Source organism: Marmota marmota, unplaced genomic scaffold (assembly GCF_001458135.2).
Source record: "Marmota marmota marmota unplaced genomic scaffold, marMar, whole genome shotgun sequence".
Lineage (NCBI taxonomy): Eukaryota > Metazoa > Chordata > Mammalia > Rodentia > Sciuridae > Marmota > Marmota marmota.
In genome coordinates this window covers 25,541,097-25,566,293 of record NW_026000093.1, presented here as the reverse complement: position 1 = coordinate 25,566,293, position 25,197 = coordinate 25,541,097, and the positions used below count along the sequence as shown (strand labels likewise).

The 25,197-nt window shown below is 35.0% G+C and overlaps 1 protein-coding gene across 2 annotated transcripts in view; it reads right to left on the bottom strand.

The window, feature by feature from the left end:
• Hnf4g (hepatocyte nuclear factor 4 gamma) overlaps window positions 1-25,197 on the bottom strand; it is a 234,409-nt gene that overhangs the window by 73,475 nt on the left and 135,737 nt on the right. Inside the window, exon 11 of one of the 2 annotated variants that reach the window (XR_007340585.1) lies at window positions 15,905-18,182. The exons of the other annotated variant lie outside the window; for it this stretch is intronic. The gene's annotated coding sequence lies outside the window, so the exon portion shown is untranslated. Of the gene's footprint in view, window positions 1-15,904; window positions 18,183-25,197 lie in introns of those variants that run through there. 2 annotated transcript variants of the gene reach the window in all.

Below are 25,197 nucleotides of genomic sequence, written 5' to 3'. Positions count from 1 at the left end.
TACAGGCAGTGAAAGATCACTTTGACAAGGAGCTACATAAACAAATACAGGAAGCAAAGCATCACCTCAACAGGGAGATAGAGGTTCTAAAAAAAAAATAGAAATCCTTGAAATGAAAAAAATAACAAACCAAATTAAACGTTCAAAGGAAAGCATCATCACCAACAGCATAGACCACTTTGATGATAGTAGACGACTTTATCAGACAATGAAGACAAAATATGTAATCTTGAAAAGAACACAGACCACACAGTGACAATGGTAAGAAACCACAAGCAGAAGATTCAAGAAATATGGGATAGCATAAAAAGACCAAATTTCAGAATTTTGGGATAAAGGAAGGCATAGAGGTCCAAACCAAAGGAATGAACAAACTATTCAATGAAATAATATCAGAAAACTTTCCAAACATGAAGAATGAATTGGAAATCCAAATTCAAGAAGCCTACAGGACACCAAATGTACAAAATCACAACACATCCACACCAAGGCATATTATAATGAAAATGCTCAACATACAGAATAAGGAGAGAATTTTAAAAGCCACAAGAGAAAGGAATCAGACTACATATAGGGGGAAACAAATTAGGTTAATGGCAAAATTTTCAACAAAGACCCTGAAAGCTAGAAGATCCAGGAACAACATATATCGAACTCTGAAAGAAAATGGGTGCCAACCAAGAATCTTGTATCCAGCAAAATTAAGCTTTAGATTTGAAGCTGAAATAAAAATCTTCCATGATAAAAAAAAGTTAAAAGAATTTACAGCTAGAAAACCAACACTACAAAATATCACTGGAAAAATATTCCATGAAGAGGAGACAAAAACCAACAATGTAAATCAGCAGAGTCAGGTAGTACCCTAACGGAAAAACTAATCAAAGAAGAAAATCAAGTCAAGTTAAATAACAAAAATAAACAAATATGGTTGGGAATACAAACCATGTCTCAATAGTAACCCTGAATGTTAATGGCTTAAACTCACCAATCAAAAGACACAGGCTATCAGATTGGATTAAAAAAGACCAAACAATATAATGCCTCCAGGAGACTCATCTGATAGGAAAAGTCATACACAGACTGAAAGTGAAAGGTTGGGAAAGATCATTCCACTCACATGGACTGCAGAAACAAGCAGAGGTTTCCATCCTCGTATCAAATAAAGTAGACTTCAAGCCAAAGTTAATCAAAAGGGATAAAGATGGACATTACATACTGCTCAAGGGAATGATACACTAACAAGACATAACAATCATAAATATATATGCCCAAACAATGGTGCAGCTATGTTCATCAAACAAATTCTTCTCAAGTTCAATAGTCAAATTGATCACCACACAATAATCTTAGATGACTAACACACCTCTCTCACCACTGGATATATCTTTGAAACAAAAGTTGAATAAAGAAACTATAGAACTCAATAATACAATCAATAACTTATTAACTGGCTTATATGGAATATTTCAACCTGCATCAAGCAGATACACTTTCTTCTCAGCAGAATATGGATCCTTCTCTAAAATAGTCCAAATACTAGGCCACAAAGCACTTCTTACCAAATACAAAGTAGAGATACTACCATGTATTTTATCAGATCATAAAAGAATGAAATTGGAAATCAATGACAAAATAAAATATAAAAACTACTCCAACACCTGGAGACTAAATAATATGATACTGAATGAACAACAGGTTGCAGAAGACATCAAATTAGACATTAAAAAATTCTTAGAGGTAAATGAGAACATAAACACAACATATCAAAATCTCTGGGACACTATGAGAGCAGTTCTAAGAGGAAAGTTCATTGCATGGAGTTCATTCCTTAAAAGAAGAAAAAGTCTACAAATAAATGACCTCACACTACATCTCAAAGCCCCACAGAAAGAAGAACAAATCAACAGTAAAATCAGTAGAAGGCAAGAAATAATTAAAATTAGAGGTGAAAACAATGAAATCCAAAAAAAAGAAACAATTAAAAAAATAGAAAAAAAAATGTTGGTTCTTTGAAAAAAATAAATAAAATTGACAGACCCTTAGCTATGCTAACAAAGAGAAGGAGAGAGAGAACTCAAATTACCAGCATACATGACGAAAAAGGTAATATCACAACAGGCACTACAGAAATACAGAGGATAGGGGCTGGGGCTGTAGCTCAGTGGCAGAGCACTTGCCTAGCATGCATGAGGCACTGGGTTCAATACTTGGCACCACATAAAAATAAAAACAAATAAAATAAAGGCGTTATGCTCATTTACAAGTACAAAAATATTTTTTAAAAAAGAAATACAGAGGATAATTAGAAATTATTTTGAAAATTTATATTCCAATAAAATAGAATATATTTAAGGCATTGACGAATTTCTTAAGTCATACTATTTGCCCAGAATGAATCAGGAAGATACATACAATTTAAACAGCCCAATATCAAATGATGAAATACAAGATGCCATCAGAAGCCTACCAACCAAGAAAAGCCCAGGACCAGATGTTTATACAGCTGAGTTCTACAAGACCATTAAAGAAGACCTAAAACCAAAACTCTTCAATTTATTTCAGGAAATAGAAAAAGAGTCAGCACTTCCAAACTCATTCTATGAGGTTAATCTCTCCTGATTCCAAAACCAGGCAAAGACTCATCAAAGAAAGAAAACTTTAGACCAATATCTCTCATGAACATAGATGCAAAAATGCTCAATGAAATTCTGGCAAATCAAATACAAAAGCGTATCAAAAAGATCATGTACCATGATCAAGTGGGATTCATCCCAGAATGCAAGTTTGGTTCAACATAAGGATATCAAGAGACATAATTCATCACATCAATAGACTCAAAGATAATAATCATATGATCATTTCAATAGACGAAGAAAAAGCATTTGACAAAATACAGCACCCCTTCATGTTCAAAACACTAGAAAAACTAAGGATAACAGGAACATATCTCGACATCATAAAGGCTATCTACACTAAGCCCCAGGCCATCGTTCTAAATGGAGAAAAACTGAAGGCATTCCCTCTAAAAACTGGAACAAGGCAGGGATGCCCTCTTTTACCACTTCTACTTAACATAGTCCTTGAAACACTGGCCAGAGCAATTCGATAGATGAAAGAAATTAAAGGGATACATATAAGAAAAGAAGAGCTTAAATTAGCACTATTTGCTGATGATATAGTTCTATACCTAGAAGACCCAAAATGCTCCATCAGAGAACTTCTAGAACTAGTAAATGAATTCAACAAAGTAGCAGGGTATAAAATCAATACCCATAATTCAAAGGCATTACTGTATATCAGTGACAAATCCTCTGAGAGGGAAATGAGGAAAACTACCCCATTTACAATAGCCTCAAAAAAATAAAATACTTGGTAATCTACTTAACGAAAGAGGTGAATGAGCTATGCAATGAAAACTACAGAACCCTAAAGAAAGAAATCAAAGAAGACCTTAGAAGAAGGAAAGATCTACCTTGCTCTTGGATAGGCAGAATTAATATTGTTAAAATGACCACACTACCAAAAACACTATACAGATTTAATGCAATTCTGGTCAAAATCCCAATGGCACTTCTCATGTAAGTAGAAAAAGCAATCATGAAATTCATCTGGAAAAATAAGAGACCCAGAATAGCTAAAGCAATCCTTAGGAGGAAGAGTGAAGCAGATGGCATCACTGTACCAGACCTCAAACTATACTACAGAGCAATAGTAACAAAAACAGCATGGTATTGGCACCAAAACAGACTGGTAGACCAATGGTACAGAACACAGGAAACAGAGACTAACCCCCAAAATTACAATTATCTTATGTTAGACAAAGGCACCAAAAACATGCATTGGAGAAAAGATAGCCTCTTCAATTAATGGTGCTGGGAAAACTAGAAATCCATATGCAACAAAATGAAATTAAATCCCTAATTCTCACCATGCACAAAACTCAACTCAAAGTGGATCAGGACCTAGGAATTAAACCAGAGACTCTCGTCTAATAGAAGAAAAAGTAGGCCCTAATCTTCATCTTATGGGATTAGGCCCCAACTTCCTTAATAAAACTCCTATAGCATAAGAATTTAAACCAAGAGTCAATAAATGTGATGGACTCAAACTGAAATTTTCTTCTTAGCAAAAGAAACAATCTGTGAGGTGAATAGAGAGCCTAGATCTTGGAAGCAAATTTTTACCCATCACACATCAGATAGAGCACTAATCTCTAGGGTATATAAAGAACAAAAAAAACTAAACACCAAAAAAAAAAAAAAACTCAATTAATAAATGGGCCAAGGACATGAACAGACTCTTCTCAGAAGAGAATATTTAATCAATTAACAAATACATGAAAAAATGCTATCATCTCTAGCAATTAGAGAAATGCAAATCAAACTGCTCTAAGATACCATCTTACTCCAGTCAGAATGGCAGCTATCATGAAGACAAACAACAATAAGTGTTGGCGAGGATGTGGGGAAAAAGGCACACTCATACATTGCTGGTGGGACTGAAAATTGGTGCATCCAATATGGAAAGCAGTATGGAGATTCCTTGGAAAACTTGGAATGTAACCACCATTTGACCCAGCTATACCTCTCCTCGGTCTATACCAAAGGACTTAAAAACAGCATACTACAGTGACACAGCCACATCAATGTTTATAGCAGCACAATTCACAATAGCTAAACTGTGGAGCCAACCTAAATGCCCTTCAGTAGATGAATGGATTAAAAATTGTGGCATATATACACAATGGAATTTTACTCAGCAATAAAAGAGAATAAAATCATGGCATTTGCAGGTAAATGGATGCAGCTGGAGAAGATAATGCTAAGTGAAGTTAGCCAATCCCCCCCCAAAAAATGGTGAATGTTTTCTCTGATATAAGGTGACTCACTCATAGTGGGGTAGGGAGAGGGTGCATGGGAGGAATAGAGGAACTCTAGATAGGGCAGAGGGGTGGGAGGAGGCAGGGGGTTAGCAATAATGGTGGAATGTGATGGACAACATTATCCAAAGTATATGTATGAAGACATGAATTGGTGTGAACATACTTTATATACAGAGATATGAAAAATTGTGCTCTATATGTGTAATAAGAAGTGTGATGCATTCTGCTGTCATGTATTTAAAAAAATGAAAGCAATTTAAAAAAAAAAGAACTTGGAAACAAAGTAGGCCTCAGATGGAAGCACTGAGTGTCTTGGGTTCAGGCATGTGGTGGGCAGGATCCTGTTCAGGACAGGATGTCCTCACCATAGGACCAGTACATCTAAGGTAAAGGGAATGTTTGACCAGCAGGCTGCCTAAAGGGTGGAAATACATTTCTTTTTTGGCATGGAAATGTGAGTGAGAACAAGTTGGAAACATCTTTCAGCTGGAAACATTGCCCAGGGAAGGTCTCATCAAGTTTGCCAAGAAGCAAATGATGCTATTACAGAAAGCTAAATTGAGGTGTACAGAATTGGAGAAAGAAATTAAAGAACTAACATCAAAATCTGTTAATAGGGGACTAATGATATTATCAAGATTTGCTGCACAGTTTTCTGTAGCTGGCTTTTGGTGATGATCCTCTAGACTTCTACATTAAGCAGTATAGATGTCAGGTCCCTGTTTGCTATAGTGTCTTATCATTCACTTTCTGTATTAATCACCTCATTTGCCTTTTATAGCATCCCAAGAATTAATGCATGGGACATAAATTTTGCATTGTTTTGTATTTATGAGACTGACGCGCTACCTACTGCGCTAACGAGGCACCTGCATTGTCTTGTATTTAAAAATGTCTTTATTCTACTCTGATGACTATAACTTGCTATAGAACTCTTAAATTTTTCTACATCTGCTTTTTGTTTTCTTAAACAGCACAGTTGGGGTGTTTTGTTTTAAGTAGTGTTTCACATAAGGAGTCCAGAGGCAGGCAGTCCTAGAGTTGCCAAATGGTGTCATCAGGACACAGCCTTTCTTAATCTCTGTGCTCCTGCATCTTTATCCGATAAACCTGGGAAATCAAGTGTTAACATTTGTAGTGTCTGTAAACAGGACAATGAGGAAGAAATAATTGGTCACAGAATTTGAAGGGGATATTCTCCATAATATGCCACAAAACTTTTTGGAATGTTCATTTAGAATTATATTTTCATTCTAATTTTCCATTTGTCTAAGAAAGGTCATTGACTTTTTGTTTTTTCACCATTATATTAAAATTTCTGTTTAAGGGCTTAAATATTTCATTTTAAATAGCTCATTTTTGACATCCAAATATTAATTTTTCATGTATCTTATTTCAAAATTCAACATGTTCTATATTTTAAGAAAATAAATTCATGCTGTCTTAGAGACTAATAAAGAGCTTGGAAACGTCTATGGAGCTTCAGAAGATCTAGAATACATGTCAGCTTTCAGTAGGAATGTCGTGTATGACTGTATATCTCATTCACTGATGAAATTAAAAGATCTGAAAGTGAAAACCGGACATCAGTAAAAAAGAGAAATTTATAGAAGATTTAAGAAATATACATGGGAAAATGAAAAATAGTAGTATACTCATAACTAGTTGAAGGACTAGTAGTAGGACACTCATAACTAGTTGAAGAAGAATATCTGGTAACTAAGAACTTAAAAACAATATTTTAGAGTATATTATTAAAAATAATTTTAATTTATTTACAGCTCTAGTTTTATCACTCAGATATAATTTCAACTTTAGTGTAACTTCAAATATTACACTGTCATTGCTTCTTAATTTTATTTTGCATTAGTTGCCATTCAGCAACACAGACTTCACTTGGAAGTGGCAAAGTCCTTCCAAATTGAAAGACTGCCAAACTCAAAGACTAGAGTTTTTGGGGTTTTGTTTTTTCTCTCTTCCTTTATCCCTGAAAATCAGTTTTATTGTGCTTTTAGGTGGTTTCAGGGTTTTAGTAGTTGGAGTACTCACCTCCAAGAATTTTGGTGCAACTTTCATGGCTGCCAATACTAAAATGGTGTTAGGAGCACACTGTACACATGGGATGAAACTGCTAACACTGAAAGGTGACCTTATGTGGTATTTTGTGCATTGTGCTTTCTTAAAGTATGCTCTTTTGAAAAATACAAGCCTATGTCAGGAAAGGAGAGAGTAACTATTAAATGAATTTCTGGAACATTAGACTTTAGCAAAAGCTTGCTACATTTCCTAAATTCCTTTGAGTACATTTTCCATATAATTAATGCAAGAGCAAAGACTAGTGGTGCTTTAATTTGATTTTCAATATTGGTTTTAATTAGCTTTAAGAAGTTTTTTTAAATATTTTTGCATTTGAAGAAACAAGGTTTCCTATTTGTATGTATATTCCGTAACACAATAAGTAAATGTATATTTGTAAAATTAATTGTAGTTGAATGACGACAGATGTCAGAAGAAAATCATGTCAAGGTTTTATATTGTCCCATATTGAAAAGCAACATTTATTTGGGGGAAAAATGACAAAATAACAACATTTAAAAATAAAAACAAACATGCTTTAAAGCTAATATTTTTATCATTAAGTGTTATCATTCATGCTGTATACCACAAAACAGAGATATGCAAAACGCATGGTCTTACATGCCTGCTCCCACAGCTCAGCTAGGCATTCTAATGGAGCATTTCTGTGGCTGTTCTGATCCTGTGAAAAGTTTCTGCCTGACTTCACAGGCATTCCTTTGAGAAACTGGTGAAAAGCCACCACCACCACATAGCTATTTCATCCAGCACACTTGCAGAAAGAACACTTCCAAAGTCTGCTTCTTGCTCCCTTCAGAGCAATGCCATGAGCTTTTTCTGGGCTCATTTGAACTGTGGCTGGAGTGACTGTCAAGCACTTCACCAGAAAGCAAAAAGCAGAATCCCAAGGTGGCCAGAAACAGCAAGCCTATGGAGATAACCCTAGGCTCATTTCCTTAATCCATTCTGTCCTCAAAAGTCTCTGAACCTGTAATGGGAGGAGGGAGGAGCCTTCATAGTTTTTTGAGATGCTCTCAAGACCTTCCTTCATTGACCTCCTGCACAGCACTTGGATACTTATTTTTGGTACCAGGGATTGAATCCAGGGTCACTTAACCACTGAGCTACACCCCCAACCCTTTTTACAACTATTTTATGTAGAGACAGGGTCTAGCTAATTTGGATCCCGTTTATCTGAGCTATTCTCTTTAGGTAGTGGTTGTGGGGCCTCCTTTTTCCCTTTCTTTTTCTTATGCTTTTTTCCCTTTCTTTTTCTTATGCTTTTTCTTTGCTCTTTCCCAGCTGAACAGTAAATTTTCCAGCTATCAGAATTCTCCTCCTATTTGCTCCAAGGTGGCACTGAAAGGTCCAAAAGCACCTATGCAGTACCTGAATGCTTTGCTGTTTAGATATTTCCTATGTCAAAGAGTATAATTGCTTTACAATTCTGTCTTCCACAAAGTTCTTAGAACATAAATACAATGCAGCAAGATTATTTGCAATGGTGTAACAAGTGTGACCTTGGCTTCAACTTTCAATAGAATAGTCCTCATTTCCATCTAATACCACCTCTGCATGGCCTTTACTGTCAAACTTTTGATCAGCTTTCTGGTCACCATCACTTAACCAGTCTCTCAGTAGTTAGTTTCCCAGTCTTCCCATCTTCTGAGACCTCACCCAAATCATCACACTCCCTTTACAGCAATATAGGCATGTTCTTTATGTGTTTTTTAGGATTTTTTGTTTGTATGTCTGTTTTTAGTTTTGTACCAGGGATTGAACACAGGGACAATTAACCATTTAGCCACATCCCAAACCTCTTTTTAAATTTTTCAGTTTGAGACAGGGTATCACTAAGTTGCTTAGGGCCTTGCTAAGTTGCTGAGGCTGGTTTTGAACTTGAAATCCTCCTGCCTCAGAATTCCTAATCACTGGAATTACTGGCTTGTGCCACTGCACCCCTGTGAGATAGACATTTTCTATCCTATTTCAATTTCATTGATTATTACCAAATTTTTGTTATTTCTTCTCTTCACTTTTATTTAATAGTTTTCCTACTTTTTAAAGGTAGAGGCCTATATTGATTCTGATTTTTTTTCTTGGTAATGAGGATTAAACCCAGGGGTGCTTTACCACTGAGATAGTCCTCAACCCTTTTTATTTATTTATTTTTTTAATTTGAGATAAGGTCTTGCTAAGTTGTTTAGGAACCTCACTAAGTTACTAAGTCTGCCTTTGAACTTGCATCCTCCTGCCTCAGCTTTCTGACTTGCTGGGGCTACAGACATGTGCCAACATACCAAGCTGATCTCTCTTTCTTCCTTCCTTTCTTCCTTCTTTCTTTCTTTTCTTTCTTTCTTTCTTTCTTTCTTTCTTTCTTTCTTTCTTTCTTTCTTTCTTTCTTTCTTTCTTCTAATCAGTTATACATAACAGTAGAAAGCTCTTTGATTCATTCTACACAAATGGAGCAGAATTTTTCACTTTTCTAGTTGGGCATGAAGTAGAGTCACACCATTTATGTAATCATACATTTGCCTAGGGTAATGACGCCTGTCTCATTCCACTGTCTTTTCTACCCCTTTGATCCCTCCTCCCCTCCCCTTTGCCTCATCCAAAGTTCCTCTACTTATCCCACACACCCCTTCCACCATATGGATTAGCATCAATTTATCAGAGAAAACATTGGGCCCTGTTTTTTTGTTTTGTTTTGTTTTGTTTTTTGAGATTGGCATATTTCACTTAGCATAATATTTTCTAATTCCATCCATTTACCTGCAAATGCCATAATTTTATTCTCTTTTAATGCTAAGTAATATTCCATTGTGTATATATACCACAGTTTCTTTATCCATTCATCTATTGAAGGTCATCTAAGTTGCTTCCTCAGTTTAGCAACTGTGAATTGTGCTGCTATAAACATTTAAGTGGCTGCATTACTGTAGTATGCTGTTTTAAAATCTTTAGGGTATAGACCAGGGAGTAGGACAGCTGGATCAAATGGTGGTTCCATTCCAAGTTTTCTAAGAAATCTCCATAAGCGGTATGGTTTCCATATTGTCTGCACCAATTTGCAGTCCTACCAGCAGTGTATGATTGTGCCTTTTCCACCACATCCTTGCCAACTCTTATTGTTGCTTGTATTCTTGATGACTGCCATTCTGACTGGAGTGAGATGAAATCTTAGAATAGTTTTGCTTTGCATTTCTCTGATTACTAGAGATGTTGAACATTTTTTCATATATTTGTCAATCAATTGTATTTCTTCTTCTGGGAAGTGTCTGTTCAGTTCCTTAGCCCATTTATTTATTAGGTTGTTTGTTTCTTTGCTGTTAAACTTTTTTGAGTTCTTCATATATCCTGGAGATTAGTGCTCTATCTGACATACATGTGGCAAAAATTTTCTCCCCAAATGTAGGCTCTCCTTCAACTCATTGATTGTTTCTTTTGCTGAGAAGAAGCTTTTTAGTTTGAATTCATCCCATGTATTTATTCGTGTTTTTTTTATTTCTTGTGCTTTAGGAGTATTGTTAAAGAAGTTGGGGCCTAATCTGACATAATGAAGAATTGGGCCTACTTTTTCTTCTATTAGGCACAGGGTCCCTGGTCTAATTCCTAGGTCCTTGATCCACTTTGAGTTGAGCTTTGTGCATAATGAGAGATAGGAGCTTAGTTTCATTTTGCTGCATAGGGAATTTTAGTTTCCCTAGCACCATTTATTGAAGAGGCTATCTTTTCTCCAATGTATGTTTTTGGCATCTTTGTCTAGTATGAGATAACTATATTTATGTGGGTTTGTCTCTGTGTCTTCTACTCTGTATCATTGGTCTACATGTCTATTTTGGTGCCAATACCATTCCACTTTTGTTACTATTGCTCTGTAGTATAGTTTAAAGTCTGGTGTTGTGATGCCTCCTGATTCACTCTTCTTGCTAAGGATTGCTTTGGCTATTCTGGGTCTCTTATTTTTCCAAATAAATTCCATAATTGCCTTCTCTACTTCTATAAGAAATGATGTTAAGATTTTAGTTGAAATTGCACTGAATCTGTATAGTGCTTTGGGTAGTATGGCCAGGCTGGTCTTTATTATTTTCTAATATGTGTGTTCAGTGCCACAAATTTCCTTCTAAGTACTGTTTCTTCTCATCTCACAAGTTAAGTTATATTTTCATTTTCATGTACTTAAAAATTGATTAAAAATAAGAAGAAATAAAATAAACCTATTTTCTCTTTCCATTATGTAAGGAGACAATAAGAAATTAGCATCTGCAACTCTGAGAATTGGTCCTTCCAGGGCCCAATCATGCTGGTGTCTTGATCTCAATTTCCAGCCTCCAGAAGTATTTTATTATTGTCATCCTATTCTCCTGTAAAAGCAGGGACTATGGAGAGATAAAGTCATTCTCTCCTCTCTCACCCCTGCTGCTATATATCCCACCCAATAACAGCATCAGCCACCAGACAACATTTACGTTTATTATTAATAGCTACTTTCAAAGTCTGTACTGCATCAGACCTTCCACATTGCTCCACTTCTTAATATCCACCCATTTCTTCCCCACAATTAACGGACCTATCAGCTTTCACTTTTTTCCCTCCCAAGCTTAGTGTCCTTGTGTTCTTTTCATTCATGTTTGGGTCAACTTCTACCCAGACAGGCACAGAATTTGAAAACCAAACTACACTGTTTTCATCTACCTGAAGATGTGCTTATAAAGCAGGTAGATATGACCATTTGAAATGCTGCAAACTGTAACACTTTATTTAAAGTTACTGGTATATGCTGGCAGTTATTTATTATTTAGCAAATAGTCATTGAACATCTGCCAAACACTACATTAAGTAGTAGTTATATAAGACTGAATAAGAAAGTATTTCTGCCCACAAGGAATTTGATCTAAATATCCTTTAAAAAACACCAGCTCAGCTGGGCATGGTGGCTCACACCTGTAATCCCAGAGACTTAGAAGGCTGAGACAGGAGGATCACAAGTTCAAAGCCAGCCTCAGGAATTTACCAAGGCCTTAAGCATCTTAGTGAGACTGTCTCAAAGTAAAAACAAAAAAACTCTGGTTCAGTGGTTAAGTGCTTCTTGGTTCAATCACTGGTATGAAGAAAAAAAAAAATAAAGAAACAACAACAACCACCCACCAAGTATGAGCCCATTTGTGTAAGCTATATAAAATTATATAGATATTATGGGCAAAAATAAATTCATATTGAACATTTTGTAAATTATACAATCCATTGCACCTTGCTTGAAAATTAAGCTTTAAAATCAGAATTAAGGAAAAATGAAATTTATAAGATAACCCTTTATGCATTAAAATCACATTAAGAATTATCAGATACTCAAAAAGATACAGTGCCCCTGAAACAGAGAATTGCAAATGAAAAATTCCCTTCAGATTCTCTAGGAGCTATGCCACTGAAAGGCAGGTGAAATCTCCTTTACTATTAAATTTGGTATTTCCTTCCTTATTTACTGAGCAAAAACATTAAAGTTCAAGTAAATCTGTGTCTCAGTTTGCAATTTAAAAAAGTTTTTTTTTCTTAAATTTTCTTTCTTTTATCCCTTCTCTAATGTTCTTCCTTTATGTAGGCCCCAATTTCTGACCCATATTACTTTTCCTTTATCTGAAGAACTTTCAATATTTCTTTCAAGGAAGGCCAAGAGACAATGCATTCTCTCAAATTTTGCTTGTCTGAGTGTCTATTTCTCTTTCTCTTTTTGAACGGTAACTTTGTAAGATACAAATTCTAAATTAATGAGGATTTCATTTCTGTCAACATTTGAAATATCTCTATACTCCTTTCTTGTTTGCATGGCTTCTGAGCAGTCATATGTAAAATTTATCTTTGCTCCTCTGTAAGTAAAATGGCTTTTTGGAAGGTTTCTTTTTTCCCCCCTTTATTTTTGGTCTTCTTTAGTTTAAATATAAAAAGCCTAGGTGTAGTTCTCTTGGCATTTTTCCTGGTTGAAATTTTCTGAGCTTCCTTGGTCTGTTCTTTGGTACTTGACATTAATTTTGGAAAATTCTGTCATGATTACATCAAATAATTCTTCTGCTCCTTTGTCTCTCTCTTCTTCTTTTGTTATTCCTTTTATATGCATGCTACATTTCATGTAATTGTCTCATAATTCTTTAATATACTCTTATATTATCTTACTTTGTTCTTCAGTCTGTTTTCTCTTTGTTTTTTCAGTTTGGTTACTGGGTATTGCTACTGACATGTCTTTGCTCAAAGATTCTTTCCTCAACCATGCCCATATACTATGGAGCCCATCAGAGGCATTTTTCTTTTCCTTTATATTGTTTTTGTATATCTAGTAATTCTTTTTTATGTTGTCTTAAAATTTCCACCTCTGATCTTATATCATTCAAATATTCTTGTATATTGTCTACTGTTTTCATTAGATCATTTAGCATATTGGTCATAGTTGTTCTAAATTCAAACTCTATTCCTCCCAACATCTCTGACCTATCCCTGGTTCTGTTGCTTAGTCTACCTTCTCAAACTGTGTTTTTGCCTGTTATTATGACCTGCAATATTTCACTGAAAGGGGGGCATGCTTTATTGGACCTAAAAACTGAAGTAAATAATAGCAGAAATGTCAGAGGGATATTTCTATAGTTCTATGATTAGATCTTAGTTTTTTAGTAAGCTTGTGACATTGGACTATGAATTTCACAAATGCTTCTTAATCCCCACTCCTTTCAAGGATTGCTTGAAAAAGCTAGAGTTGAATATTTCCATTCCCACACATGGAAACCCAGAGCAAACTGGAACTGAGTATTCTCTTCTACCAGGTCAATTAGATACTGATAAAATTTCACTAGGTTTGACTCTGGTAGAACAGTTTCTGTTGAGGGCAGGCCTTGTTATGAACAGCATGCTCTAATGTTTTTCACAATGATTATATCCCCTGCCTCCGTATCTATTTCTGGTTAGGTCAGGCTTTGTTGCAAGAAGAAATTTCAAAGACGAGATGACAATTTATATTTCCTTTGGTTTTCAATTCCATAAACTACCATAAAATTTGGCAGTTATGAAATAAAGAGAGAGTGAGAGAGAAAGAAACAAAAGACTAGGGTACAGCTCAGTGGTAGAATGCAGGCTAAGTGTGAGAGGGGCTCTCTATTCAATTTCAGCACCAAAACAACAAGAGAGAAAAGAAAGAAAGAGGCGGGGGGGCAGGGAGAGAGAAGGAAGGAAGAAAGAAGGGGTGAGGGATGGAGGGAAGGAAGGAAGCAGAAAAAGAAAGGAAGGAGCAAAAGAAAGAAGAAAGAAAATTGATTCAAGAAAGAGCCAGTAAAGACTCCCTGAAGAGGTGTCTGAAGAGTTGTAACATGAGCTGTTACAATATGTTCACCATATGAATATTATTCTAAGCAGGAGGAAAATAAAACATAAGGTCAAAGCCTTGAATTCCAATAAGTAACATAGTAATGAGGATAATGAAAACAAGGATGAGGATGAGAGTGGACGAAGGGGGTGCAAAGGGAAATGATGAGGTTGGAGAGAGAATGTGTATTTTAGGTAGGGCTTGGTGGGGCATGGAATTTACACTGCACTCTGACTAATGAGAAACAATTTGAAATGCCAAAATCATTTATGTTTCATTATGATATGTAAATCTAAATTTCCAATAGAACATTTCTAATTCTAACTAAACATCTTAGTCCGATTTTATAGGTTGCCAAAGTATTTTGTTGTGTTAAACAATTAAAGAAAAACCCACAATTACCTATTTAATAATATGTATTTAAACAAACCAAAGTATTTTCACTGATAAATTGTAAATGAAAATGTAATTTAAGCAAACATAGCCATTTTAAAAATATATTGCCACTATTTTTTTTTCTGTTCAAATACACATATTTCAAGAAATATTTTTCTCAATTTTTGAAACAGTTTTCCAGAGAAGGCCATTCTCTCTCTGCATCTGATCTTATCTGAAATCTACCTGGGAGTCAGGAAACAGTCTTGGCCCCAGAGTGAATTGCTGTGAATACTTGGCCAGATATCAAAATCCATGTAAGACAAGCACTTTGAGCTTTCTGCAATTACAGAAAATTCCCAACCTATAAGAATCAGAGTTATTCTCATTTATAGCACTCTTGAAATTGCACCTGTGTAATTATTTATGGCACTTAGAGCAGCAAGAATACAGATCATATCACACAGACTGTCTGTATCTTAAGTATTGCCCCATGAAATTTGAACCCCTGGCTTGTGTCCTTGAAGTGATTCTAGCTACCTGTTTCAGGAATGCCATCAGTTCCTACACAAGAATTAACCACTTCCTTGCTCTCTAACATTGCCTTTCCAATCAGGCTTTTCTTATTTAACCAAAAATGGAAGTACATGTGGCATGTTCCCTTTTAAATTATTACTTACAAATAAAAAAAAAAAAAAACAAACTCATGCTGCAACTGGGCATGATGGTGCACACCTGAAATCCCAGCTGCTCAGAAGGCTGAGGTAAGAGAATCCCAAGTTCAAAGTCAGCCTCAGGAGCTTAGCAAGGCCCTAAGCAACTTGGCAAGATCCTATCTCAAAATAAAAAATACAAAGAGCTAGGGATATGGCTCAGTGGCTAAGCACCCCTGAGTTCGATCTCTGGTACAAAAAAAGAAAAAAAAATAGGTATAGATAGATAGATGGATAGATAGATAGATAGATAGATGTTACACAACTTATAGATATTTGTTTTTCACTTCACGGTTCAATAGTTATGATGTTTATAGTCAGGTTTATAAGCTTTTGGTCAGTCATTCTTTGGGTAGTTTATGTACCTATTGCAAGGCTTAACTCAACTATGAAAATAGCAGTGTCATATATGAGAGTACCTTATGAAATCTATGTAACTTGTTTAAGGAATTATTTTATATATTCAAACTATGATCAGTATCAAATTGTAAGAATCACTTTTTTAATGATGAATATAATTCAATAATTTATTTAAATGGTAAAAAATGGATTTGTTAGTCCAAGCTCTTAAAATTTACCTCAGTGCATTAGTAAGATGATTTACCATAAATAGCATTTTTCAAAATGATATTTGAAAGAGAAATTCCTGCCAAATATGTTCTGAGAAACAAATGGAAAGAATACAACAAGTAAAAACAAACAAGACAACTATCGAAAATTTGAATTTGATCATGATTTTGATAACTTATTTCAATCAAATATAGCCATGAAGATAAATACTTCTCATGCAATATTAAAATAAATTTTAAGATATTATTCCTACATTGTATGTGTCTTTTCTATTGGTAGATTTTTAAAATTGAAAAGTAATTTTAGTATCCTCCTGGATTCTTTCTTAAACTTGAAATCATGGTTTCATCTGTGATTAATCTCTGTAACTATTACAGCTTCATTCTCATGGTTCTGCAGCTGGCCTCTTATTGACATCTTATTTTTGAAAATATTTTCCCTTTGAATTGATCGCAGTCGTCTATTCACAATTTTCCTCAAATATCACATTCTCCATGTCTTTGGTTATTATTTCCCTCAATCAAAAATATATTTCCCAATTCTTTCCAATATTGTCAATATCCAAATGCTATTTATAAGCATAACTCAAATAGTATATCCTCTATTAAACTCAGTATGCATACTCAAAAATAATTGATCTTGCTCTCAGGTGTCATTGCTTATCTCTTTAATAATAATGACAATTTCTTTTCTTTAATGCTTACTGACCAACAGATTCCATGAAAAGCACATTTTACAAACTTTATCCATTCACCCTAATAACAGCATAACTGATGGTAGTACTGTAAATAGTCCTTTGTTTGTTTTGTTCTACTTTGCTCTGAAGTTTATACTCTGGAAGAACTTCTGAAGACCTTTTCAGGTGTTGCAAACTGGAATCCACATTTAAATCTAGGCTAAGACTGAATTCTTAAATTCTAAGGTACCCTGTGTCCTAACATTTTCTGTATTCTCTAATATGAATATTAATAAAGTGTCAATCATTCTCACTAGATTTCAAACACCTACAGAACAAAGATATGTCATTTATCTTTGTGCTTCTGAGCACATCCTACTTAATGCATTTCTTGACCATAGCATGTACAAAATAAATATTTGTGAAGTATTAATGATGCTTATATTAAAATTCCTCTTATTTTCATTTTTTATTCTAGAACTACTATGATTTATTGGAAGAATCTGCAGAGAAATATAGAGGCAATTCTATGGGGATACAGTAACATAATATTTTATGCTACTGAAATATCCAGTTGTGTATTTTGTGATGTCACAAATGTCTTTTCTTTAATGGTTGTGGCCCTGGGTTTGATTCTCAGCATTACCACCATCAGTACAACACAAAACTTCATTCTTTAGACAAAACAGTTCAACTCTAGACAAAGGTCAGTGTTTTTCTAAATAAACACCACTACGGGTTTTGAAAGGCACTTCTGATCCTATTTATCTGCCACCTAACTGTTCACTAAATCTTTGTATTTAAGTTGAATTCTTATATAGTGCAAGCATAATGATGATTTATAAATAAAAATGACTTATAATCAACTTAATTCATTTCTATCTTTTACTGTTATTACATTAGGGAAAATAGGTTTTAATTTTTTTCTACATTATCACTGTACTAAATCTTTGTTATTCCATAAGTTTTTTTAAAAAGTAAAATAAATAGACAATATCAAACTAGCATTTATTAAGCTACCTGTGATGTCTAATACAGGCAGGAGAATGACGAGTGTGAATGATATTTCAGATTAAATGAACGTGAAAATGTCTGACATACTGAAGGAGGAAAGTTAAATAAAAACATTTCTTATTTTAATGCTGCTCTTGCCAAATAAAAATATAATACTGTGTTATAAGATACACTTTTATAAAATTTATATTCTAAAAAAGAGAACAAAAGTTGAAATTACAAATAAGTAAGAGATTTTTGTCTCTGATTCCACTGCTGCCAGCCTGAGATCGCCTAGAGGTCTTCTTTCTGGGCTGCCACAGAAGTCACTGCGAGCTGGGAGTGACTTCTCTTCTCTGGGCACGGCCTCGGTTACGTAATATGTGAATTCCCTGGGTACCTCTGTGGTCGCTGCTGCTGAACCTGAGGTCTCCTGTCAATCAGCCACTGCTGTCATTACTGCTGCCTCTGATTCCGCTGCTGCAAGCCTGAGATCGCCTGGAGGTCTTCTTTCTGGATGCTACTGCCACAGAAGAAATTGCTGCCCTGCAACTGAAGACGACACTGCTGCTGACCCCTGGAGATCACCATGACATGCTGCCCCCACAGCTGCAGCCGCAGCCACCTGCTGCCAACAACCACCCAACCACCACCACTACCACAGTTACCACAGCCTAGAGGACTGCTTTGGGGGAGACTCTAGATTTTGTTGTATGTTGTTGCACCCATTTTGTGACACCAGCTAAGGCCAGGGGCCTGGTTGCCAGCAGGTCTACCACCATGAAAGCATCTGTCTGGGGACTTCAGCTGGGACATGCAGGTCCAGTGTTGAGGTGCCTTCATGTTTGGAGGCCCCTGGGGTCCTCCTGCTGAGTGTGCTGGTGGCCCTTGTCTTGCTGCTGCATCTGGGAGTTGCTCCTTTGCATGAGTGTATTTCTGGTGGTCTCTCTGCAAGTAGGAACAGCACTGAGATCTTGGGACTGCAGTGTGGCCGAGCCTGAGGTATCTGAAGCCCAGATCAAGGGGATAGAGACTGGGTTTGCAAGGGCTAATCTAGGTTTGGTGATCTCAAGAGATGTCAGAGACAGATAGGGCTGAGAAACTGTTGAACACTGACAGAGACAGTTCAACTTTCCAGAAAGACTTATTTTATTTTTTGATTCACTAATCTCTCTACCATATTTGGAACAGGATGTTTTTTATGCATCAGTGTGTGGAGGACAATGATATATGATTGGTGTTTTGCATTTCTATTGTATTCTTTTTTTTAAATTTTTTTTTTAGAGAATTTTAATATTTTTTTTTAGTTTTCGGCGGACACAACATCTTTGTTTGTATGTGATGCGAACCCGAGCCACACACATGGCAGGCGAGCGCGCTACCGCTTGAGCCACATCCCCAGCCCAGGGTTTTTTTTTTTTTTTTTTTTTTTTAACTTTTTATTTTTTTTATTTATTTTTTTTTAATTTTTTATTGTGGGTTGTTCAAAACATTACAAATTTCTTGACATATCATATTCCACACTTTGATTCAAGTGGGTTATGAACCCCCCACTGGCCAGAGCAATTAGACAGAGGAAAGAAATTAAAGGCATAAAAATAGGAAAAGAAGAACTTAAATTATCACTATTTGCAGATGATATGATTCTATACCTAGCAGACCCAAAAGGCTCTACAAAGAAACTATTAGATCTATTGTATTCTTATGTCTTTAATTTTTTCTCTGTTCATATTCTTCCTCTCTCTTGTATATTTTCTTTCCAACTTTTCTCCAACCAATAGTCAATCTCTGTTGTCTACTCTACCACTCTTCCTGTGAATTTTTATTTCTAGCTTCTTTCTTCCTCCCTTGTGAATATTGCATACTACACTACCTCTGTTCTCTCATCCCATTTGAAATTCTAAATCATTTTAACAAATTTTCTGTTTATACTATAGATAGTTATTGAACTCATCATTTTGGTTCAATGCGAGAAAGCAGTAGATGCCTTAGTGGGAGCTGTTAGGTTTCATGCTATGTATCTTGTTCACTGGGTGCTTTTGAAATTAGTCTCACCAGTAAAGGCAAAATGCTTGAAACCTTCAGGGACACTAAGGTTTACAGAATTTATCCTGCCTTAGATCCATACTTTTAGGTGGGAAAACACACCAACAACATGAATAAACAAGGGAATAAAGCATTCCAAACAAACCAAGATGCTTCAACAACATAAGCCACTGATCACACAGTAGAAGAAATATCCACGAAGGAGTTTAGATTGCATATAGTTGAGCTGATTTATGAAGTAAAGGATAATATAGTAAGGATACTATAGTAAGGATAGTAAGGATAGTAAGGATAGTACAAGGAATGAAACCAAAGGAAAAAATACAGGAAGTGAAAGACCACTTCAATAAAGAGTTAGAGATTGTGAAGAAGAAGAAAAAAAAAACAGAAATCCTCGAAATGAAGGAATCAGTAACCAAATTAATAATTCAATAGAAAGCATCACCAACAGATTAGACCACTTGGAAGACAGAACATCAGAAAATGAAGACAAAATATATAACCTTGAAAGTAGAGTTGAATATGCGAAGGAGATGATAAGAAGCTATGAATAGAACATACAAAAATTATGGGTTAACATGAAAAGACCAAATTTAAGAGTTATCAGAATAGATGAAGGAACAGAGATATAAACCAAAAGAATGCAAAGTATTTTCAATAACATAAATAACAGAAAATTTCCCAAACCTAAAGAATGGAATGGAAGATCAAATTACAAGAGGCTTCCAGGACACCAAAATTAAAAAATCACAGCAGACCCACACCAAGACACATTATAATGAGAATGACTAACACAGAAAATAAAGGTAAAATCTTAAAGGCTGTGAGAGAAAAATCAAATTACATATAGGAGGAAACCAGTTCGGATCTCAGCTGATTTCTCAGCCCAGACCTTCAAAGATAGGAGGTCCTGGAATAATATATTTCAAGCTTTGGAAAAAAAAAAAAAGGATGCCAACCAAGAATTTTATATCCAGAAAATTAAGTTTCAGATTTGAACATGAAATTAAAACATTCCATGATTAAACAAAGAATTCACAACTAGAAAGCCTACACTACAGAGCACTCTCAACAAAATATTCCATGAGGATGAAATGGAAACAAAAAGTGAAAACCAACAAAGGGAGGATCTACACTAAAGTGACATTCAACCAAATGAGAAACTAAAACAAATCAAAAACCAGAAGTAAATAAAAATGACAGAGAATACAAATCATATCTCAATAATAACCTTGAATGTTAACAGCCTAAACTCATCAATCAAAAGACTTAGACTGGCAGGTTGGATTAAATATGCTATCTTCAAAAGACTCACCTCATGGGCAAAGACATCCACAGGGTGAAGGTGAAAGGAAGGGTAAAACTTATCACTCATGTGGATTACGTAAATAATCCATTCTCATTTCAGATGAAGTAGACTTCAAACCAAATTAATCAGAAGAGACAAAGAAGGACATTTCATACTTCTTAAGGGAAGTATATATAAGCAGGAAATAACAATTATAAATATGTATTGTCCAAACAATGGAGCATCTATGTACATCAAACAAACCCTTCTCAATGTCAAGAGTCAAATAGACCACAGTACAATAATATTGGGTGACTTTAACACACCTCTCTCACTATTGGAAAGATCTTCTAAACAAAAACTAAATAAGGAAACTATAGAACTAAATAATACAATCAATAACTTAGACTTAACAGACATATTTAGAATGTTTCATCCATCAATGAGCAAATATACTTTCTTCTCAGCAGCACATGGTTCTTTCTCTAAAATAGACCATATCTTATTAAAACAAAACAAAACAAAATAAAACAAACTAATCCTCACATGTTAAACAAAAATTAACTCAAAATGGATTGTAAAATTATGAAATGTTTACACTTGGTGAATGGTTAAATAAACTGTGGTATATCTAAAAAAATAAGTAACAGACATGAATTAGTGAGAACATTTCAACTACTAAAAAATTGAATCATTTTTAACTATTTTTATTTTCATTTACAAAAAATAGCATGACAAATACATTATCTAATTAAAATAGATATAATTATCTAAAAATAATTCATTGTATTTTTTGTTGATCTTTATTAATGAAATATAATTTTAAATTATGACTAATCATCTCATTTAGAAATCACAATTGCTCATTTAATTATTGCTGGGAACTCTTTTCATCTTGGAAATTTGGAAATGTATCCACTGTGATCCCTGCTCACCTGGGATTTACTGTAATTTGCATTAAACAACAACAAATAAATAAACACTATAAATAGAAGTAAGTGAAACAAATGGTGTGGCAGGAGAAAAGATGATGAGAAGCTTGTAGAAAGATTCACAGAAGTGTTGAATGTGACACATTAACTGAAATCTTGAAGGACCAGTAGAAGCAAGTCAGTAGTTCAAAGAAAAGGAGAAGGCAGAAGAAATAACCTGTGCAAGGAATGAAGCTAGACATTTGTTATGTGGGACTCTTCCATTATGAAATCCTTAACTACAATATTTTCTTCTAACCAAACTCAGGTCCGGCCAACTTTTCCATGTCAATTGCTATTTGCAAACATTTGTAGGTGAGGCTCATCCATACTCAACATCTATGTTTTTCCCTCCTTTTTTTTGAATTTTTTAATATTTATTTTTAGTTTTTGGCAGACATAACATCTTTGTATGTGGTGCTGATGATCAAACCCAGGCCGCACGCATGCTAGGCAAGCGCGCTACCGCTTGAGCCACATCCCCAGCCCTTAATTTCTTTCTTTTTTTTTAAATTTATTTTTTAGTTTTAGATGGACACAATATCTTTATTTCTTTTTAATGTGGTGCTGAGGATCGAACCCAGTGCCTCGTGCATGCCAGGCGAGCCGCTACCACTTGAGCCACAACCCCAGCCTCTCCAATCTTAATTTCTAATATCTGCAATACTCAAATCACACATCCTACAAGTTATACATATTCATCTGTATATCACAGAAAGATCAAGGAAGGGTGAAGGTAACTGCAGGGCTATAGGATGCTGTGCCAAGGGCACAGGCAAAGAGCAGATAGTAATGCAGAGTTGAAGAATCACTGGAGGTGGAAGAATAAAATTTTTAAGGAACCAAGGTCCTCACTTGCTGTACTACTGAGCTACATCTCCAGCCCTATAGTCTTAGTTTTGCATGTAAGTCAATTTTTAATTAATTTTTGTATATGGTATGAAGTATGAATCAAAGTTCTTATTTTTGGTTATGAGTATACAATTTTACTCTCCTTTGTCATGACTGGTTTAGCTTTTTATGGATCTTCATTATTCCCCATAAAATTTTGAGTAAGTTTTATTTATTTTTTTTGTAGAGCAGCATATTCTTTTATTTTAATAATCACCATAATTTATTTAACAAGTATACTATTATTGCTATTTGGACTATCTTCAATACTTTTCTGCAAAAAGTAGTCTTCTCCATATGTAAAGGAATAATATTTTAAAATTTCCAATTTAAGTACAGCATGAACGTCAGTGTTTTAGGATGAATACAGGACGTGAACTAACGAGTTGGATCACATGTGCATCAGTTAAATATTAGTCCTAGCCATGTCAGCTGGTGGATGTCTGTAATTTCAGCTACTTGGGTGACTGAGCAGGAAGATAGAAAATTCAGGGCCAGGCTAGGGGCCATAACAAGACCCTGTCTCAAAACATAAGAGGGACTGTGGTGTAGCTCAGTGGTAAAGCACCCCTGGGTTCAATTCTCATTACCACAAAAAATAAAAATTAAAAAAATAAAAGTCCTGAAAATCTTTTTGCATATAATCAAATACATAGAGAATGAAGAATGTAAAATCGGTGGAATCCATGGGTACATTCTCAGAAACAAAACTGACAAATTAAAATGTATGGGTGTCTAACATACATTGCTAAATTGTCCTACATAGGAATCATATTTTCTCTAGATCTTGTGCTAGTGACTATTTCTCTAAAACTATGTCAAATTTTTGGGATTTTTGCCAGCTAGCTAAAAATAGTTCTTTGGGGGTAGTTATAATATTCAATTTTTTCTTTCTTTTTTTGATGTTGGAGACTGGTAAGCACATGGTGTACCACTGAATTACACCCTGAAAACTATTCATTTTTCTTAATATCAATGAGCTGAAATTGAAAATTGAAAAACTTTTCATGTGTTTAAGGAATATTTATGGGATTTTCTTGTGAGTTGAATTTCATATTCTTTGCTTGTCATTCTATATTATTTTATATTTATGGATTCTTTCTTACTGAATTCTAGGATCTCTTTTTTTTTCCTTTAATTTTTATTGTTGGTTGTTCAAACATTACATAGTTCTTGACATATCATATTTCACACTTTGATTCAAGTGGGTTATGAACTCCCATTTTTACCCCGTATACAGATTGCAGCATCACATCGGTTACACATCCACTGTTTTACATATTGCTATACTAGTGTCTGTTGTATTCTGCTGCCTTTCCTATCCTCTACTATCCCCCCTCCCCTCCCCTCCCATCTTCTCTCTCTACCCCCTCTACTGTAATTCATTTCTCCCCCACCCCTTTTTGTTTGTTTGTTTGTTTTTCCCTCCTTCATCTATCCTTGATACTGTAGTTTTCCTGGAAATGAATTATAATCAGGACCGTTTCATAGTTTTTCAGCATTTTGGCCTAAATGTTTCTCATTGTGTTCTTTATAAATTTGAATTCTGATGGCAGTGTAATCTATACTTCATAAAGCTGATTTTTACTAATTTGATTTTTTGATGACACAAAATTCATATTTTGATGAACCTCATTTTTGAACTATTTTTAATGATATACAAATACAAATGAATAATATATTTTGTTTCAGGTTGGGTTTCCTCAAAATTAGACTCTGAGATTAGTATGTTGAAATGGTAGTCAAATTGCATTCAATGACAGTATTAATACACTCAATGTGTTGTCTTTAATTTATGTTCTTCTGACTCAGCGAGGACTGTTCCTTCTCCTCTCACTCTATGAAATTAGAATGTATCTCCTGTACTCTATTAAAAGAGATATTAAAACTGTTTTTTAGTATTTTAAAAGATGGTTTGAAATAATTTAAATAGTAACTTCTAATGTAAATTAAAATATGTATTTTTGAAAATATTGAAGCTGGGGCATAGCTCTGTGGTAGAGCGCTTGCCTGGTATACAAAAGGCAATTCCCAGCACCAAAGACAGAAAAAAGAAGTGAAAAGATGTGGGTGGGTTCTTTCATTGTAGAAAGTTAACAGGTAAGGTCTGAAACTTAAAAAGATAAAAAACTGTGATATAAACATGTTTTTAAATTATGAACGAGTTTGAAGATGGCGGCGAGGGGAGTGCATTACCCCCGTGTGCTGCTTCACTGTGTGGGAGTATGACAAGTCAGGACGGCTAAAGGATATCTTGTTAGGAATTTCCAGCAATAGTGGGGTGCTCCGGAACCTGGAGGAAGGATTTCCATCGCATGAGGATCGGCTACGGGGACTCAAACGCGAGAGGTTTGTCGCACGGAGGGTAACT